This window comes from Pseudophryne corroboree, chromosome 7, assembly GCF_028390025.1.
Source record: "Pseudophryne corroboree isolate aPseCor3 chromosome 7, aPseCor3.hap2, whole genome shotgun sequence".
NCBI classification, from domain to species: Eukaryota; Metazoa; Chordata; class Amphibia; order Anura; family Myobatrachidae; genus Pseudophryne; species Pseudophryne corroboree.
This window is the reverse complement of record NC_086450.1, coordinates 248,343,911-248,364,861: the sequence shown is the minus strand read 5'-3', so window position 1 is coordinate 248,364,861 and position 20,951 is coordinate 248,343,911. Positions and strand designations below refer to the sequence as shown.

The following is a 20,951-nucleotide window of genomic DNA, read 5'->3' as shown; positions in this document are numbered from 1 at the left end:
GTCCACTCACGTAATGATCTCTTGACATTTTCACATAATGGTGTTCTAAGCCATTGAGGATTTGAGTCACATGCTGCATTACCATGCGGCTTCTTGGTTCTTACTGGTTGTTGTGTATGCAACTGCCGCTGCCTTGTTTGACTGCTTAAGCCCAGCGTGAGGCAGGCATCAAAAAATTACATGAAACTCACGGTTATTCCTCTCTACAGAAATATTTAGTAAAAGGCGAAAGATTTATTCGTTCTTAAGAGAAACCAGAGTATATACCTGGTCAGACTGAAGCGAATCATGTATTGCATTGTAAAATGCACAGAGTTCTAGGACCTTTATCGACAGCAATCTGTCGTGTTTTAGAACCTTTGTTGCTGATTTTAACTACAAATCCTGACCCTCTGCGACTGTCGTCCAGAGTATATGCACCCTTTTCCCTCTGTGGGAAACGCGAGTGAAGGGTGGCGAACTAAATTGAAAACACATCTTTATTCTTAATAGGTGAATACACCAATGTACCGCTAGTGTGCGTGTTTTGCACTAATTACTAGACGTACATTTGTTATTGCTGGTGTAGTAGGTAAAAGTCTTACCGTATTTATCATCTTACCTAAGCATTGACATCGTTTAGACGGAATTAGATGTGATTGTTTTCGAACTTGATCTGCTACCGCAGTATACCTTAGTAGCGCAAGTTAAAGGAACTTTGTTGAGACAGAGTTCTTATGTGAGATGAGTTATCATCCCAACCTCCCTTTGGTAAATACCCAAAGCGATAAACAACGGTAGACATGAAATGGTTAATGGTTGTGGCGATCTGCAACCGCTAGAACCTGTGAAGAACAAACCGGACTGGGTAAATACGCATTCAAATGCAATTCTGCAATTGTGTGGCTCCAATAAGCCAATACTAACCGCAGAAAATCCATTTTCTAACTGTAGTAAATGACTTGCTGATTGATATTGCAACGGAGCTGTTTGGTTTTGCTCAAACAGAGGGGAATAAGTAACTCTGACTCTGTTGGCGTACTACTGCCTGGTTTATAAACCAGCAAAGACTAAATGACAACCTGCCAACCGTTTGACAGAGGCAGTTTTGTCCTTTAAGCTGTAAATAGCTGAGACCTGTATGAGTTGAAGTCCTGAAACCTCGCAAATGTAACATGTAAAGACGCGCTTCCACAATTGTAAAAGAAGTCATCAAACCACTGGCTTGCTGACTGTAACGTCCTGTCGTTACAAGGCGTGACTGTTCCTTATAAAGGGATAAAACGCCGTTACAAATATACTCAAATTTATGAGCAACCAGGCTCTGGCCTTGTCGCGCTTAACTAGCGACAATGAAAATAACCGGCGTTAGCAGAAGCTTTACAGATATACTCTGCGGCTTCTTTTACCAGTGATCGTCATTGTTTGATACATAGATTCTAGTGACCCAAATGTATCCTGGGTTTTTGACAGAAAATCATCTAGCAATGGCGGGTCGCGTCCTTTTGGAAACGATTATGTATGGTTGTTAACAACCCCCCCGCACTATCTGAGTGCTGGTCTAATGTACCCTTCTGGTACCCAAAGGAAAATTGGCCCTTTGGAAGACTGTCTTTTGTTAGGGCTGGCGGAGTCATTCCGAGACTCCGATGTTACCGCTCTTTTAATTTGAATTGCCAATGTTAACATAGGATTTTTAAAATTATTTCTAGTCTGCACTATAGCCTTACTCGCTATGTAGACAGACACCATAAAATAATAGGCAATAGACAGACACTTGCACGACTTAATGAAGTTATTATGTGTCATATATATATATATGTTATCAAGCTTGTTTCTCTCTACGGAAATCTTTAGCAACAAACGAAAGATTTATTAGATATGAAGAGAAATCAAAACATTTTCTTTTATGTGAAAAGCAGTTCACATGGGCATATGAAACCCGAACCAAATTCCTACTAACTTCCCTGCGCCTCTGGTGGCTGAGAGATGTAGGGCAGGAATGTTCTAGAATTAATTAGAAATACAGATTACATGGCTAACTTATGTGAAAACCTGAACCAAAAATTCCTACTAACACCCCTGCGCCTCCTTGTGGAGTATAGGTGTATGGGTCTGGAATTATAACCTGGAAGAACAGCAATGATTAAAATGACCTCATGCCATGCTTCCACTGAAAATCACAGGACAGGTTACCTGCTGCAGCGTTAATATATAGGCTTAATAGCCTATTATACCTTAAATATAGGCTCAATAGCCTATTCTACAGTTACAGGTCTATTATACAGTAAACTCCGTGCAGTTTACAATACATTACGCAGCCTTATACTTTAGTTAGCCTTCCAGTTATTTTCATTAACTGTTTAAACACTAAGCAGTCTTACCCCATGCAGCCTTCTGCTGCTATGGCTTTTCTCAACACTGCCTGCAGTGAATTATCCAACATATCTTATTCCCAAGCAGCCTTTGCTGCTGCTATGGGTAAATAACTTGTTTAAAAACTGTCTTATTTAGAACTGAGCAGTGTCTTATTTAGAACTGAGCAGTGTATTAACCCATGCAGCCTTTGCTGCTGCTATGGGCTTTACTCACCGTCACCCCCCCCGCAGCCGCGCTGCTTGTGATGTAGCTTCTCCCTGTGCAGCGCCGGAAGCGAGTGCAGGGAGCTTGGGGAAACCCGGGGAGCGCTGCTATATTGCGCCGGGGAGCCCTAGGAACGGGCGGCGCCTCATACAGCAGTGGCCGGGTGCAGCGCTGGAAGAGCGGCCGGCGTCTTTAGTGACGTACGGCCGCTCGGAGCTTTAGACCCGGGTACGCAGAGTGGCTGCTTGAGCGGCGCTCGCGTACAGTGGCTGGGAGAGCGGCCGGCGTCTGAGTGACGTGCGGCCGCTCGGTTACCGTGCTGGGAGAGCGGCCGGCGTCTGAGTGACGTGCGGCCGCTCGGTTATCACCCCCCTGCTGGGAGAGCGGCCGGCGTCTGAGTGACGTGCGGCCGCTCGGTTATCACCCCTGCTGGAAGAGCGGCCGGCGTCTGAGTGACGTGCGGCCGCTCGTTACAGTGCAGAGTACTGGTACATTGGCTGGGCGAGCGGCCGGCGTCTGTGAGTGACGTGCGGCCGCTCTCTCGTTCAGCGGGGTCTCTGTAAGCGGCGGGCAAAGCAGCGGTAAAAATAAATGCTTTCCCACACAGCAGGGCGGCAGCGTGAGCTGACCGCCCTGACCCCCCCCCACCATACCTTAGTGTCGCACTTCTGTAAGCTCCGTCCAGATTGTGACGGGGCTTCCATCCTGGCTGTGACGGGGCTTCTTACTGTAAGCACCGTCCAGTTTTCAGCTCTCCTCCTGGCTGTGACGGGGCTTGTAATCTCCGTCCAGTTGCAGTAGGAGACAGTCTGCCTGTGGCTGTGAGGGTGCTCTTTGTGAGGACCGACACGCCATGCGCTGTCTTGTAGCGCCTGTGGCTGTGAGGGTGCTCTTTGTGAGGACCGACACGCCATTCGCTGCCCGTGCAGCGGCACTATCCCGGACCCATGTTTTTCCAGAAACTGGGAAGGGATGTGCTAAGTGTAAAAATAAAAATTAAAAATAAAAATTTAAAAATAAAAATCCAAGTGTGGATATACCACAAGCCTTGTTCGTGCTGTGAGCACCGAAAAAACACTGAGGTCGTACACTGAGGTACTCGGGGATATGGAGGGGGGGGAGGGTCCTAAATTTAAATATTCAGTGCCCTTGTTCGGCTACGCCCGTCCATATCCCAAGAGTACTCCAGTGACCCCTAGTGGATGATAAAGAAATGTTTATTGCACATGACAAATAAATACAGTCATGCAAAGAGAGTTATTAACACCCACTATTAAAAATCACCTACAACATTGGCTGATACACACTTTTTATATTTTTAATTTCTTGTAAGGGTGCCCTACTTTATCACAGTGACTAGGTACTTATACCTACAGTAGTTTGATTTTTGTATTTCTGTACTGATTACTCACCAAATATATCTATTGTATAATCTTTTTGATAACTTGTACCCAGTACCTATGCTTTGTTGTATGAAAGCTATACCAACAAACTTTGATGTTTTCATAAGATTATTATTAAAAAAAAAGTGTCCCAACAAAAAGTCTTCTTTCCTTTCCTTTTATGCATGCACTCAGGGGTGTTTCTAGCCAATTTGACTCCCAGTGCGAGATTTCAAAATGTGTCCCCCCATTGACATAAAAAAAATGTGCCCCTACTCCCCCATAGCTATAAAAAGAAAAATCATGCGCGCGCTCCCGACAGGGTGTGTGGCCTCATTAAAATGGGTGTGATCTCATTAAAATGGGCGTGGCCTCATCTGATATCATCACGGCCAGCACAGGGGAAAAAAAAAATCTAAAGTCCCCATTTTACACAGTACGGCAAGCAAGACTCCCCATTTTACACATTACAGCAGGCACGTGACCTCATTTTACACATTACGCAGGCAAGACCCCCATTTTACAAATTACGGCAGGCAAGAGTCCTCATTTTACACAATACGGCAGGCAAGAGTCCCCATTTTACACAGTACGGCAGGCAAGAGTCCCCATTTTACACATCACGGCAGGCAAGTGTCCCCATTTTACAAAGTGCGGCAGGCACGTGTCCCCATTTTACACAGTGCGGCAGGCACGTGTCCCCATTTTACACAGTGCGGCAGGCAAGTGTCCCAATTTTACACAGTACGGCAGGCAAGTGTCCCAATTTTACACAGTACGGCAGGCAAGTGTCAAGTGGAGGGGGGGGGAGGGAGAGAGAGACTACTTACACATGAACAGGATCTTCCCGCTCTTCGGGTCGGGCCGCCTCTCCTCCCTCGCGCCGACCGCCTCCTCCTTCCAGCTTGTCTGCTCCTCCTCCCTCTTCCAGAGTACTCCTGCTCGGGGGGCGGAGTTTCGTGGAATGACGCAGGAGTGCTTGGGAAGAGGGAGGAGGGGGAGAAAAGGAGCTGCAAAGGGCCGCGGCGGGCGCCCCGTGCGGTTGCATGGCTCGCCCGCCGCAAGAAACGGCACTGCATGCACTGATGGTTTGCCAGCTGCCTAGATTCCCATTTTAGAGGTGGTGCTGTGAGATGATTGGCTGGACCCTCTGCCTCTCTCAATGTAGCACAGTTGTTTGTGGAATAATGGTCACCTGGACAGACCTAAGATCGCTGTGCCCTGCACCTGGCAGACACCAGAGCACATAGGATGATGGCACCACATACTCTGCAGGAACCCTGGCAGCAGTGACAAGGATTGGACTGAGCAGGCAGCGCAGACGGGACTTCAGAACAGAGGTGCAGTGGGAGCCATCTATGCGGCCACCACAGCACCCGGAGAGTTAAGAGTCTAGGCCTGTGACCCGCTACCCGGACCTCCTGCGTGACAGTATCAGTGCTACAGCAAGTGTATTGTTTTTTGTTGGAAAATAACCCCAGTTAAGCCTAATGAAAAGTTTTACTAGCCAGTCCCAGATCCACCTATGTTACAGTAAACTCAAATTATTGGTGTCAACAGACAAGTCTGTGAACAGTGGGATAAGAAGAATACTTATAACTTTTTTCTACTTATCCATCAACTATCAAACTTCCTGTAAAAACATCAGAGGCAGAGGAATATTGCAGGTGTATACACTAATTAGTATTCCCTGTGTCATGACACAGAGGATTATCAACAACGCTGGGAAGTTCATGTCATTACTCAGGTGAGGGAATGTGGCAGAACCTGCCTGGTCACCTCTTCCGCATTCTGTGAATCTGTTGTTCTGCTGCTCTGTGCTGTCTGCACCTCCCAGGTCTAGCTGCTCTGCACGTCCCAAATAGATGAAACCAGGCAGCACCTTGCATTTCCTTGTCCCTGAATATTAGTGTACAGTACTGATCCTTCGGCTACAATTTTACATACGCAAAGAATATACAGATGAAACTCAGAAAATTAGAGTATTGTGCAAAAGTTTATTTATTTCAGCAATTGAACTTAAAAGGTGAAACTAATATGTTATATAGACTCATTACATGCAAAGTGAGATATTTCAAGCCTTTATTTGTTATAATTTTGATGATTGTGGCTTACAGCTTAAGAAAACCCCAAATTCAAAATCTCAGAAAATTAGAATTTTACATAAAATCAATAAAAAAAAGGATTTTCAATACAGAAATGTTGGCCCTCTGAAAAGTATAATCATGCATATGCACTCAGTACTTGGTTTGGGCCACTTTTGCATGAATTACTGCCTCAATGTGGCGTGGCATGGATTCTATCAGCTTGTGGAACTCCTGAGGGGTTATGGAAGACCACGATGCTTCAATAGCAGCCTTCAGCTCTTCTGCATTGTTCGGTCTCATGTCTCTCATCATTCTCTTGGCAATGCCCCATAGATTCTCTTTGGGGCTCAGGTCAGCACAGAAATCCCATTGAACCAGGTTTTGGTAATTTTAGCAGTGTGGGCAGGTGCCAAGTCCTGCTGGAAATTGAAGTCAGCATCTCCATAAAGCTTGTCTGCTGAAGGAAGCATGAAGTGCTCTAAAATGTTCTGGTAGACAGCTGCGTTGACTCTGGACTTAATAAAGCACAGTGGACCAACACTAGCAGATGACATGGCTCCCAAATCAACACAGACTGGAAACTTCACACTGTACTTCAAGCATCTTGGATTGTGTGCCTCTCCATTCTTCCTCCATACCCATATTGAGTTTATGTAATATTCTAATTTTCTGAGATTTTGGATTTGGTGTTTTCTTAAACTGTAAGCCACAATCATAAAAATAATAACAAATAAAGGCTTGAAATATCTCACTTTGCATGTAATGAGTCTATATACAGTAATATATTAGGTTCACCTTTTAAGTTGAATTACTGAAAAAAGAATGAACATTTGCACGATATTCTAATTTTCTGAGTCTCACCTGTATAAATAAACCATATCAAATTAAAAATCTCCAAAATGGCTATCATTTACACATTATCTAGCTAAAAAATACACCTATTTAGGGATTATATACATCTTTAAGAAAATATATAAATAATCTTTGTTAAGACTTGTAAAAAGGCCTGTACGTGAAATGGCCCTATAGGAATACCATATGAAAGATCTGATTATGATTATTGGGAAATCAAATCAGGTTTAGAACTCACAAACAATAAATTCCAGAATACTAGACTCACATCTACTGTAGTACAGCTAATCCCTCCTATATTATCTAACTACATATTCATCTAGCATGGTAACCGCTGACATGAATCTCTAAATCTAATCTTATGCTGCTGGTTTTCCTGGCTGATACTGATGGCTTCAAGGAGTGATATAGAGACTATAATGTCAAATACATTTGCAAATAGTGATAGCCGGTATCCAACATTTACCCCTTTTACCCCAAATGTCCAACTACTGCTGTTTGCTATGGGAAATTACACGATCTATACCGCCATACACTGCAGTCTAGTCACAAAGCCCTGTCTTGTTGCAGCAAAATGCAGCGATTCGCGGGTCCATGGGAGGAGGCAGTGCAAAATGTGAATTTGTGTTATTTAGCCCCAGCACCTCTATATGAAGTCGTGAATCCCAGGTATAATCTCCTCATCCTGCCTGCTTCACTAGGAAATGGGCGGGATGCGGGAGATTCGGCCACTCATCTGGGTGCGGGGGACTGCCTAAAAAACTTGTGGAGAGTAGGCAAGTATGCATTATTATAGTTTTACAAAATGCATATATTTTATCTTGTGCGATAGTTTTAAAGTTGAAATAAACATATATCAGTTTAAATGCAAATAGAGACATCTGCAGGAGAACAAGACTAAGGGCGGTATCTTATTACTGCATGGTAATAACGGGCTTTTTAGACTGATGCCATCAGGCTATCTAATTGCAGGCCATTTTTGCCATATGGTAACTACACCAGTTATCGGCCAATGGGGGTCATTCCGACCCGATCACAGCGTGCTTTCGTATGCACAGCTGCGACCGGGTCACTACTGCGCACACGCAGGGGTCGTAATGCGCATGCGCGTTGTTGCACGGCGACGGCCGCCGCTGACTACGAAGAAAGTGGTCACAACGGCGACCACAAGAAGACTGACTGCAGGAAGGCTTTCCGGGGCGGCAACTCACCGTTTGGAGCCGTTTTCAGGGAGTGGTAAGGAAAACGCAGGTGTGTACAGGCGAATAGAGGGCGGACGTCTGACGTCAAAGCCGTGCCCATCATCGCTGGATCCGTCGCACAGGGTAAGTATGTCCAGGGCTGGTCTTGTTTTGCAGGAAACTTTTTTAGCATAGCAGGGCTGCACAAGCGTTCGCAGCCCTGCTATGCTAAAATACACTGCCCCATAGGCGGAGATTAGTTGATCGCACCAGCAGCAAAAAACTGCTTGGTGCGATCAACTCGGAATGAGGGCCATGGTATTCGCGATAACATCGCAGACAAATGTTTCGGATCCGACAACTGGTCTCTTGGTGCTGCTTATCAGGGATTCTGCTTCGCATGTCCAAAATCCCTGATAAGTGCCGACTTACGGGGCTGATAGGATAGCCCTGGGGGAATCCTTTAGTTGTGGTAACTCACCGCAGTTAATAGGATATCACCCTAACCCTTAGGGACCAAGGGGCTAATTCAGTAAGGATCGCAAAAGCGACCCTTACTGCATTAATCCGATGCATGCGCAGAACCTTCTCTAAAATGTGAACGCCTCTGCCTGAGTGAAAAGCAGAGGCATTCGCGGGGAGGCAGGCATTCAGGAAAATAGGGGCGCATCGCTCCCATTTTCCGGAAGTGGCAAGGCTAAGGCCTGCATTGCGAAATGCAGTTAACTTGGCCCCGCAAACCGTACTGCGACGGCAAGGATGAGTAAACTGAAGCCTGACGTCGCAGATGAACGTAGCAACCGATGGTCGCTATGTTTATCTGAGATGCGATTGCATCGCAAATGCAGGGAGGAGGTGGTATGCACCTCCTCCTGCATTTGCATTGCTAAGGACTGCAAATGTACAGCTTCTCACATTTGCAATCCTTATTGAATCAGGCCCCTAGTTATTAAAAATTGCAGGATATTCGTCTGTTTTCAGTGAGTACCCACAAACATTAAGTACCCCCAGATTAACTGTGGAGGAATTGCAGTGGATATCTCAGATATCTGTCGCGGACCCTCTATGTCCACACATGCAGCCTCCATAGGTTTCTATAGCTGTTGCTGTGCCGACGGATTTACCAAGCTCTGGAGTGTGAAGGACTTTGAAGCTTGACCCAAACTAGTAATGCCATTTCAAGATGGCGTTACTTTATAGTAGCTTAGGGGCTACTATTTTACATTTTTTTCTGTCTCCCTTTGCATCTGGTGACGCATTTGCCAAACAATGGTGACACATGCGCATTGGCTACCGGGGAGGACCAAGTAGTAGTGTGATAGCGTCCAGCTCTTCGGTAGAATGAACTTTTATCAAAGCCCCTCATCCCGTGTCCTGGCAAAAAAGATTTGAGTAAATCTGAGTGAAAATAATAATTTTCATATTGAGAATCAGTGCAAAAAAGGAGATTTATGGTAGACTTACCATTGTTAAATCTCTTTCTGCGAGGTACACTGGATTCCACAGGGAATAATATTGGGGTGTAGAGTTGGATCTTGATCCGAGGCACCAACAGGCTAAAACTTTGACTGTTCCCAGGATGCACTGCACCGCCTCCTCTACAGCCCCGCCTCCAGGAACTGGAGCTCAGTTTTGTTAACCAGTCCAATGCAGTAGCAGGTAAGAGAGACAGTAAATGTTAGTCTCATAGAACCACATTCTCACGACAGGAGAAGGGACTAGCGGCTAATGCCATACAAACCCAAAGAAGCGTCAGGGTGGGCGACCTGTGGAATCCAGTGTACCTTGCAGAAAGAGATTTAACAATGGTAAGTCTACCATAAATCTCAATTTCTGCAGTGGGGTACACTGGTATTCCACAGGGAATAACATCGGGTACGTCCTAAAGCAGTTCCTCATGGGAGGGGACGCACTGTAGTGGGCACAAGAACACAGCGTCCAAAGGAAGCATCCTGGGAGGGGGAAGTATCAAAGGCATAGAACCTGATGAACGTGTTCACAGAGGACCATGTAGCCGCCTTGTTCTGTAGACGTGCCACAGCGGGCCGCGCAAGAAGGTCCAACCGACTGAGTAGAATGGGCCTTGATAGCAGCAGGATCTGGGAGCCCATCTTGTGCATAAGCTTGTGCAATCACCATTCTAATCCATCTGGCCAAGGTTTGCTTATTTGTTTAAAACCAAAAAGTACAAAAAGGGAATCTGACCTCCTGATGGAGGTAGTCCTTTTCACGTAAACACGGAGAGCCCGTACCACATCCAAAGCTTTTTCTTTGGCGGATAGACCAGAAGAGGTGAAGGTCGGAACCACAATCTCCTGGTTAAGGTGAAAAGATATAACCACCTTAGGCAAATAACCAGTTCGAAGAACAGCCTGGTCACGGTGAAAAATCTGAAAGGGTGGACGACAGGACAAAGCGCCTAAGTCCGACACTCTCCTTGCAGGGGCAAAAGCCAACAGAAATACGACCTTAAGCGTAAGGCATTTAAGGTCCACAGTCTCAAGAGGTTCAAATGGGGACTCTTGCAGGGCATTCAAGACGACAGACAGATCCCATGGAACCACAGGACATAGGGAGGCTGAATCCGTAGAACACCCTGAGTGAAAGTGTGAATGTCAGGAAGAGATGCAATTTTTCTCTGAAACCACACCGACAAGGCAGATATATGAACCTTGAGGGAGGCCACACAAAGGTCCAAGTTTAGGCCTTGCTGTAGAAAAGCCAAAAGTCTGGAAGTTTTGAAAGAATATGCATCATAATTCTTAGCAGCACACCAGGTGAAGTAAGAATTCCAGACCCTGTAAAAAATCTGAGCCGAAGCTGATTTACGGGCTTTCAACATAGTTTGAATGACCGCTTCAGAGAATCCTTTTGCTCTCAGGAGTGATGCTTCAAGAGCCACGCTGTCAAAGCCAGTCTGGCCAGGTTCGGGTAACACAAAGGCCCTGAACGAGGAGGTCTGGACGTTGAGGAAGTAGAAGAGGACGCTCTATCGAGAGACCCTGCAGGTCTGAGAACCAATGCCGTCTGGGCCACGCTGGAGCGACTAGAAGTAGTATTCCTCCTTCTTGCTTGAACTTCCATATTACCCTGGGCAGGAGTGACACTGGAGGGAACACGTATGGCAGCCGAAAGTTCCATGGAATTGCCAGTGCATCCACGAACGCTGCTTGAGGATCCCTTGTCCTTGCTCCGAAGACCGGAACCTTTGATTGTGTCGAGACGTCATCAGGTCTACATCTGGTAGGTCCCACTTGTCCACTAGGAGTTGAAAGACTTCGGGATGAAGACTCCACTCTCCGGTGTGCACGTCCTGACGACTGAGGAAGTTGGCTTCCCAGTTGAGGTCCCCCGGAATGAACACTGCCGAAAATGGTTGGCAGATGGCGTTCTGCCCATTGGAGGATTTTTGACACTTCCATCATTGCCATGCGGCTTCGAGTGCTGCCTTGATGATTTATGTACGCCACCGTGGTGGCGTTGTCTGACTGTACTTGAACAGGCCTGTTCTGTACTAGAGGCAAGGCCAGTGTCAACGCATTGAACACTGCCCGCAATTCCAGAATGTTTATCGGGAGGAGAGATTCCTCCCTGGTCCACCGACCCTGGAGAGAGTGTTGCTCCAACACCGCACCCCAACCTCGCAGACTGGCGTCCGTTGTCAGGAGGAGCCATTTGGAGATCCAGAAGGGACGGCCCCTGCTCAACTGTTGGTCCTGTAGCCAAAAGCTCAGTGACAGACGAACCTCCAGATTCAAGGAGATCATGTGAGACCTGATCCGATGAGGCAGGCCATCCCATTTGGAAAGGATTAACCTCTGCAGAGGACGGGAATGAAATTGAGCGTACTTCACCATGTCGAAAGCCAACACCATGAGGCATAGTACTTGCACACTGAGTGTATCGACACTCTCTGGCGAAAGAGGAAGCATCTGATCTTTTCCTGAAGTTTCAGGACCTTCTCCGGAGACAGAAACATTCTTTGACTGTGTGTGTCCAGCAGCGCCCCTAGGTGCACCATGCTCTGAGTAGGGATCAGCGAGGACTTCTTCCAATTGATGAGCCACCCTTGGGCTTGTAGGAATTGGACCGACATCTCCAGTTGACTGAGGAGGACATCTTGGGAGTTCGCCAGAATAAGCAAGACGTCCAGATACGGGAGGATCCTGATTCCCTGATGACGGAGGAAAGACGTCATCACGGCCATGACCTTGGTGAAAATCCGAGGTGCCGTGGCCAGTCCAAAACGCAAAGCCTGGAACTGAAAATGAAGGTTGCCAACAGCAAACCACAGATTTTGCTGATGCGACATAGCAATAGGTATGTGCAGGTAAGCATCCTGTATGTCCCAGGATAACATATAGTCCTCGGTGTTCCATGGCCAGCACAATAGAGCGCAGAATTTCCATATGAAATTTGGACACCCTGACAAACTTGTTCAATGATTTGAGGTTGAGGATAGGCCGGAAGAGACCCGTTCGGTTTCGGTACTAGAAACAGGGTCGAATAATATCCCCTGCCTCTCTGGGACAGAGGTACCAGCACTACCACTCCTGTTTCCTGGAGAGATTGTACAACCAGGTGTAGAGCTTGCGCTTTCAACGGATCCGAAGGAATAACTGTTGAACAGAACTGGCGAGAGGGACGTCTCTTGAAAGAGATTGCGTACCCGTGAGAGACAACTTTCCACACCTACGCATCTAAAGTGGTCTTTAACCAGGCCTGGGCGAACTGCAGAAGTCAGCCTCCCCCAGCGGGAGGCCCGCCCCATCATGCAGCAGGCTAGTCTTGCCTGGAAGCAGGCTGACGGGCGGCCCAGGATTGTTTCGATTTGGGCTTAGTGGTTTTGGAAGTACGAGCCTGTATCGGGTACGCCTGACCTTTTGCTTTACTTGGAGGTCGAAAGGAATGAAAAGTGGAACTCTTAGCCTTCTGAGCAAAAGGATTAGTACTTGGGAGAAAAGCAGTCTTGGCCGTCGCCAAGTCAGTCACAATCTTGTCCAGATCCTCCCCAAAAAGTATGTCTCCCTTGAAAGGAAGTACCTCCAAGGTCTTTTAAGAGCCCAGGTCCACTTTCCAGTACCTCAACCACAGAATCCGGCGAGCCAGGATAGACGTAGTAGTGTCACGATCCAGGTAATTCCTTATCAGTATTTACCTTCCAAATGCCTCCTGAGACTGTCCCAGCGTTCCAAGCCTGGATTCCATCTGCACTGTCTGCATGCAGCACGCTGCATCTCATTGTCTCAAATCTCTTTACTGTGATTCTGGCAGCTTCATGGTTAAAACTGACATGCAAGTTACAAACAGTCTTTCCCTCCAAAAGCTAACATGGGCGCAGCTCTGCTCTCAGCCTGATTACCCAGCAGTCTCTGGTTAATTGCCCAGCCAATACTTGCTTCTCAGCAGGTATAAATATTCTGTTCCTGGGCTGGGAAGATGGTCAGTGCTTCAATTGTCTTCAGTGATTCCAGTGTGCAGTTCTCCCATGGACTTTTTCTGCAGTGCAGCCTGACTTTGCAGTGTCTCATCATTGCACCCTGTGACTGGCAGTTACCTGACACCAGCTTCCAGCGGTGCTCTGGCCTGCCAGTAACCATCGGTGTTCCGCCATCGATCCCAAGTAACCATCGGTGTTCCGCCATAGATCTCCAGTCACCATCAGTGTTCCGCCATCGATCCCAAGTTACCATCGGTGTTCCGCCATCGATCTCCAGTCACCATCGGTGTTCCGCCATCGATCTCCAGTCACCATCGGTGTTCCGCCATCAATCTCCAGTCACCATCGGTGTTCCGTCATCGATCCCAAGTCACCATCGGTGTTCCGTCATCGATCCCAAGTCACCATCGGTGCTCTGTCATCGATCTCTAGCATCACCAGTGTTTCTGCATCTGATCTTTCATTACACTGGTATCTGACACCATTTCACAGCTCACCACTTGTGTCGGTTCTATCCGGCATTTCCCGGCAGTTCAGTCATCAGCTTCTGTTTCCCATCAGCTACCCAGTGCTTCGGTGTTGGTAAGGACATATCATTTCCAAGTCCTTCAAGACTGTGCTTAATTATACCACACCTAGAGACTGCCTATATGCACTCCTGGGAACTGTGACTTATATGCTGTTCTTAATATTGCTAACTGCCGACATATGCTTGTGAGCTGAGTTTCAATAAAACCTTTGAACTTTCCTTTGTTGTTGTGGTCACGCCTTCGGGCATCTGTGGTAAAGGTTCCCTGCATATCTAAGAACCCTGTACTGCCTCCCAGGTTCACATATACCTCAGCCCCTACAATTGAGGCTTCCCCTGGTCAGCACCAGCCCTCAGTTGTGACAAGTAGATGCCTTGCCCGCCATGACCCCTGCATCAGAGGCCGCCTCCTGAAAATAGTGAGAGGCTGTGGTAATATACGACAGATATTGTCTGGCAGTGTCAGAAAAATCCTGAGGTAGCTCATCCTCAATTGCCTGAACCCATGCTTCAATTCCTTTTGCCACCCAAGAGGCAGCCATAGTGGGTCAATGTACAGCACCGATGAGAGTGTAAATAGACTTCAGGCATCCCTCCACACGCTTATCTGTTGGTTCCTTCAGTGAGGTGACAGTGTTGACAGGCAGAGTAGATAACACCACAAGAAGGGCGACCTGAGAGTCCACCGGCGGTGGAGTTTCCCACTTGTTACTCAACTCCGCAGGAATAGGATAATAAGCTAGCATCTTTTTAGACAGGGGAAACTTCTTTCCTGGAGATGAACAGGATTCCTGACGTATGTCAATTAAAAGGTCAGAATGTGGTAAAACTACTTTAGCAACCATCTGACGTTTAAACTTATCAGGTTTCTTAGATGTATCAGGAGGCTCAATGTCATAATCAATTTGGAGAATCCGCTTGATAGTCTCCACAAGGTCAGGAACATCAACCTGGGTTGTAGATTCCTCATCAGAAACAACTGTATCAGTGTCTGACAGATCAGTATATTCCCCATCTTCATCAGAAGAATTATCCAAACTATTAGTGGATTGTGAGGAAGAAATGGTCCGCTTAGAAGACACTTTGGCCCCAGAGGGATGTGGGGTGGACTTTTGTCTAACCAAAGTCTGATTTAATTGCTGTAACTGGGTAGACAAAGTATCCGCCTATGGCGGATTAACTACAGGGACAATATGTGGCCGTAATGGCACAGGAGGCCCCATAAGTGGCATGAAACACGTTACAAGCGTAGTCAGAATATTTGAAAAAAACTGCCCAAGGTGGGTCCTGATTGACCACAGGTGCCACAGACGGACTGGAAGATGTATGGCCCCCAGCGCCTGAACCAGCAGCTAACACTTCCCCCACTGGTGAATCCATGACGACAGCACTGCATGATGCAGGAGCGTCTGCGGATGTCCCGCCCTGTGTAGCCCTGTGTAGCAGTCCCGGAGATCAGCCCAGCTATGTAATGGTGCAAAAATCTCCTGAGGGAGTGAGGGAGAGAGAGAGAGATGCAGTTCCAGGGCGGGAACACCAGAAGTAGATGGTGACTGGAGCTGGGGGAGGGGCTACAGGTCAGCCCCTTATCCCCTCTGCTGGACTTCACCACCGGGTACTGTGGAGCCTATTACAAACGGATTTTAATAAATCTGACCTGTGCTCCTTGCCCTGGTGGATATAGTGGGGTCCCTGTGCGACACAGTGTCCATGCCAGTGGCGCGGTCCATCTCCTGGAACCGCGACCAGATCACGATTTACCGTCTGGTCCCGCCTGTGGGACTTTCTTACCTCCTCCCTTTAGTGCAGCCACGTGATCCTGGAGAATGACAGTGGTGGTGAACCTGAAAAACCGGTGTGTCTCTGCTGCAAGTACCTGGGAACCAGGCCGCGGGAGTATGCAGCGCCGCTGAGGGAGGTGATGGAGCCGCAGCACAACATGTCAAAGACACAGAAAGTGCTGCGGCCCTTGAAGTCTTCTAAAAAGCTCTTTTCAGGGCACTGCAGGCACCAACTTACAAACTGAGCTCCAGTGCCTGGAACAGTCAAAGCTTTAGCCCGTTGGTGCCTCGGATCAAGATCCAACGATGTTATTCCCAGTGGAATACCAGTGTACCCCGCTGCAGAAATATTTATCACATTTGCATTAAAAATGCCGATTGCGATAAACATTCCCCTTAGTGTAGTGACTGCAGAGAGATCACCACAAACCGTACACCAGAGTGTAAAATTACAAGTCACAGAATGCCTTGCAGAACCTGAACATTGCCTGTCATGTATATCCCGTCAGTACCTTACAACTTTAGTTACACAGAGTGTACACAATGCACTGGTGGATCTAGTGGGGCAAAGAGGGCAATCACCCCCCCCCCCCCCTTAACATGCAGGAACAGCCACGCGTACATACTGATCTTGGTACAGCTCTAGGCAGTCTATCAGTCCACCGCTACTGTAGATAACATAAGCCTAAGCCAGGGATAAGGAAGACCAATAGGATTGCTACCCTGGCAGCCAGTAGAGTGCAGGGCAGAAGTGACAGGCACCACTTGAAGGCACGGAGGTGGCAGGGAGCAGTGATCACTTCCTAGGACGCTGCAGTGAGCGAGTAGTTGCAGATACCGGCGCCCCTCATACAAGGAGTTTCCGATGTGCAGCAGCAGTAGGAGGCCTAGCCCCGATCCTGGCGCCCATATGCCCCCACAGTGTCCAGGCACTGGTGGCAGCCCCATCCCATAGCCGGCGCAACACTGCGGGCCCTATGCATCGTGGCACCCAGCCATGGCCGGTCAGGAAATACCGAGCAGATAGCAAGTGAGAGGAGAGCAGCAGAGCGACATTCTCCTCTCACCTGCTGACATAGGCTAATTTTTATAAAGGAATCAAGAATGTCAAACTGAGGGATTAACCAATTATTCTGTAAAGATTGTTACATTTCAAAGCAGTCAGGTTAACATTTCTGAAAATAATTTACAAGTAAAAATAAGAATTTACTTACCGATAATTCTATTTCTCGTAGTCTGTAGTGGATGCTGGGAACTCCGTAAGGACCATGGGGAATAGCGGCTCCGCAGGAGACTGGGCACAAAAGTAAAAGCTTTAGGACTACCTGGTGTGCACTGGCTCCTCCCCCCATGACCCTCCTCCAAGCCTCAGTTAGGATACTGTGCCCGGACGAGCGTACACAATAAGGAAGGATTTTGAATCCCGGGTAAGACTCATACCAGCCACACCAATCACACCGTACAACCTGTGATCTGAACCCAGTTAACAGCATGATAACAGAGGAGCCTCTGAAAAGATGGCTCACAACAATAATAACCCGATTTTTGTAACAATAACTATGTACAAGTATTGCAGACAATCCGCACTTGGGATGGGCGCCCAGCATCCACTACGGACTACGAGAAATAGAATTATCGGTAAGTAAATTCTTATTTTCTCTGACGTCCTAGTGGATGCTGGGAACTCCGTAAGGACCATGGGGATTATACCAAAGCTCCCAAACGGGCGGGAGAGTGCGGATGACTCTGCAGCACCGAATGAGAGAACTCCAGGTCCTCCTCAGCCAGGGTATCAAATTTGTAGAATTTAGCAAACGTGTTTGCCCCTGACCAAGTAGCTGCTCGGCAAAGTTGTAACGCCGAGACCCCTCGGGCAGCCGCCCAAGATGAGCCCACCTTCCTTGTGGAATGGGCTTTTACAGATTTTGGCTGTGGCAGGCCTGCCACAGAATGTGCCAGCTGAATTGTACTACAAATCCAACGAGCAATAGTCTGCTTAGAAGCAGGCGCACCCAGCTTGTTGGGTGCATACAGGATAAACAGCGAGTCAGATTTTCTGACTCCAGCCGTCCTGGAAACATATATTTTCAGGGCCCTGACTACGTCCAGCAACTTGGAGTCCTCCAAGTCCCTAGTAGCCGCAGGTACCACAATAGGCTGGTTCAAGTGAAACGCTGAAACCACCTTAGGGAGAAATTGAGGACGAGTCCTCAATTCCGCCCTGTCTGAATGGAAGATCAGATAAGGGCTTTTACAGGATAAAGCCCGCCAATTCTGACACGCGCCTGGCCGAGGCCAGGGCCAACAACATGACCACTTTCCATGTGAGATATTTTAACTCCACAGATTCAAGTGGTTCAAACCAATGTGACTTTAGGAACCCCAAAACTACATTGAGATCCCAAGGTGCCACTGGAGGCACAAAAGGAGGCTGTATATGCAGTACCCCTTTTACAAACGTCTGAACTTCAGGAACTGAAGCTAGTTCTTTCTGGAAGAAAATTGACAGGGCCGAAATTTGAACCTTAATGGACCCCAATTTTAGGCCCATAGACACTCCTGTTTACAGGAAATGCAGGAATCGACCTAGTTGAAAATTCCTCCATCGGGGCCTTACTGGCCTCGCACCCCGCAACATATTTTCGCCAAATGCGGTGATAATGCTTTGCGGTTACATCCTTCCTGGCTTGATCAGGGTAGGGATGACTTCATCCGGAATGCCTTTTTCCTTCAGGATCCGGCGTTCAACCGCCCTGCCGTCAAACGCAGCCGCGGTAAGTCTTGGAATAGACAGGGTCCTTGCTGGAGCAGGTCCCTTCTTAGAGGTAGAGGCCACGGGTCCTCCGTGAGCATCTCTTGAAGTTCCGGGTACCAAGTCCTTCTTGGCCAATCCGGAGCCACGAGTATAGTTCTTACTCCCCTCCATCTTATAATTCTCAGTACTTTTGGTATGAGAGGAAGAGGAGGGAACACATACACTGACTGGTACACCCACGGTGTTACCAGAGCGTCCACAGCTATTGCCTGAGGGTCCCTTGACCTGGCGCAATACCTGTCCAATTTTTTGTTTAGGCGGGACGCCATCATGTCCACCTTTGGTTTTTCCCAATGGTTTACAATCATGTGGAAGACTTCTGGGTGAAGTCCCCACTCTCCCGGGTGGAGGTCGTGCCTGCTGAGGAAGTCTGCTTCCCAGTTGTCCACTCCCGGAATGAACACTGCTGACAGTGCTATCACATGATTTTCCGCCCAGCGAAAAATCCTTGCAGCTTCTGCCATTGCCCTCCTGCTTCTTGTGCCGCCCTGTCTGTTTACGTGGGCGACTGCCGTGATGTTGTCCGACTGGATCAGCACCGGCTGACCTTGAAGCCGAGGTCTTGTTTGGCTTAGAGCATTGTAAATGGCCCTTAGCTCCAAAATATTTATGTGAAGTGATGTCTCCAGGCTTGACCACAAGCCTTGGAAATTTCTTCCCTGTGTGACTGCTCTCCAGCCTCGCAGGCTGGCATTCGTGGTCACCAGGACCCAGTCCTGAATGCCGAATCTGCGGCCCTCTAGAAGATGAGCACTCTGCAACCACCACAGGAGAGACACCCTTGTCTTTGGTGACAGGGTTATCCGCTGATGCATCTGAAGATGCGATCCGGACCATTTGTCCAGCAGGTCCCCCTGGAAAGTTCTTGCGTGGAATCTGCCGAATGGAATTGCTTCGTAGGAAGCCACCATTTTCCCCAGGACCCTTGTGCACCGATGCACTGACACTTGGCCTGGTTTTAGGAGGTTTCTGACTAGTTCGGATAACTCCCTGGCTTTCTCCTCCGGGAGAAAACACCTTTTTCTGGACTGTGTCCAGGATCATCCCTAGGAATAGAAGGCGTGTCGTCAGGATCAGCTGCGATTTTGGAATATTGAGAATCCAACCGTGCTACCGCAGCACTATCTGAGATAGTGCTACCCCGACTTCCAACTGTTCCCTGGATCTTGCCCTTATCAGGAGATCGTCCAAGTAAGGGATAACTAAAAACTCCCTTCTTTCGAAGGAGTATCATCATTTCGGCCATTACCTTGGTAAAGACCCGTGGTGCCGTGGACAATCCAAACGGCAGCGTCTGAAACTGATAGTGACAGTTCTGTACCACAAACCTGAGGTACCCTTGGAGAAGGGTAAATTGGGACATGTAGGTAAGCATCTTTGATGTCCAGAGAGACCATATAGTCCCCTTCTTCCAGGTTTGCAATCACTGCTCTGAGTGACTCCATCTTGAATTTGAACCTTTGTATGTAAGTGTTCAAGGATTTTAGATTTAAAATTGGTCTCACCGAGCCGTCCGGCTTCGGTACCACCAATAGTGTGGAATAGTACCCCTTTCCCTGTTGCAGGAGGGGTACCTTGATTATCACCTGCTGGGAATACAGCCTGTTAATGGCTTGCAATACTGTCTCCCTGTCTGAGGGAGACGTCGGTAAAGCAGACTTTATGAAATGGCGAGGGGAAGACGTCTCGAATTTCTTGAGACGGGCCCCCACCGTGCCTGAGACCGCTTGTAAAGCCCCAGCGTCATGCTGAGGACTTTGCGGAGGCGGGAGAGGGCTTTTGTGGGAATTGGCTGTTTGCTGCAGCCTTTTTCCTCTCCCTCTGCCACGGGGCAGAAATGAGGCGCCTTTTGCCCGCTTTATGGGGCCGAAAGGACTGCGCCTGATAATACGGCGTCTTCTTAGGTTGAGAAGCTACCTGGGGTAAAAATGTGGATTTTCCAGCCGTTGCCGTGGCCACCAGGTCTGTTAGACCTACCCCAAATAACTCTTCCCTTTTATAAGGCGATACTTCCATATGCCTTTTGGGATCAGCATCACCTGACCACTGTCTTGTCCATAACCTTCTTCTGGCAGAAATGGACAGCGCACTTACTCTTGATGCCAGTCGGCAAATATCCCTCTGTGCATCACGCATATATAGAAATGCATCTTTTAAATGCTCTATAGTTAGTAATATACTGTCCCTATCTAGGGTATCAATATTGTCAGTCAGGGAATCCGACCAAGCCACCCCAGCACTGCACATCCAGGCTGAGGAGATTGCTGGTCGCAGTATCACACCCGTGTGAGTGTATATACATTTTAGGATATTTTACTGCTT

At 47.9% G+C, this 20,951-nt stretch overlaps 1 protein-coding gene and 2 non-coding genes across 10 annotated transcripts in view; all 3 read right to left on the bottom strand.

Moving 5' to 3' along the window:
- Window positions 1-20,951, bottom strand: part of KALRN (kalirin RhoGEF kinase) — a 1,402,249-nt gene that overhangs the window by 105,079 nt on the left and 1,276,219 nt on the right. The window lies entirely within an intron of this gene.
- Window positions 149-263, bottom strand: LOC134946872 (U5 spliceosomal RNA). Its single transcript, XR_010182449.1, has one exon. It is a non-coding gene; the product is annotated as a U5 spliceosomal RNA (small nuclear RNA).
- LOC134946935 (U5 spliceosomal RNA) lies at window positions 1,764-1,880 on the bottom strand. The gene has a single exon (XR_010182482.1). It is a non-coding gene; the product is annotated as a U5 spliceosomal RNA (small nuclear RNA).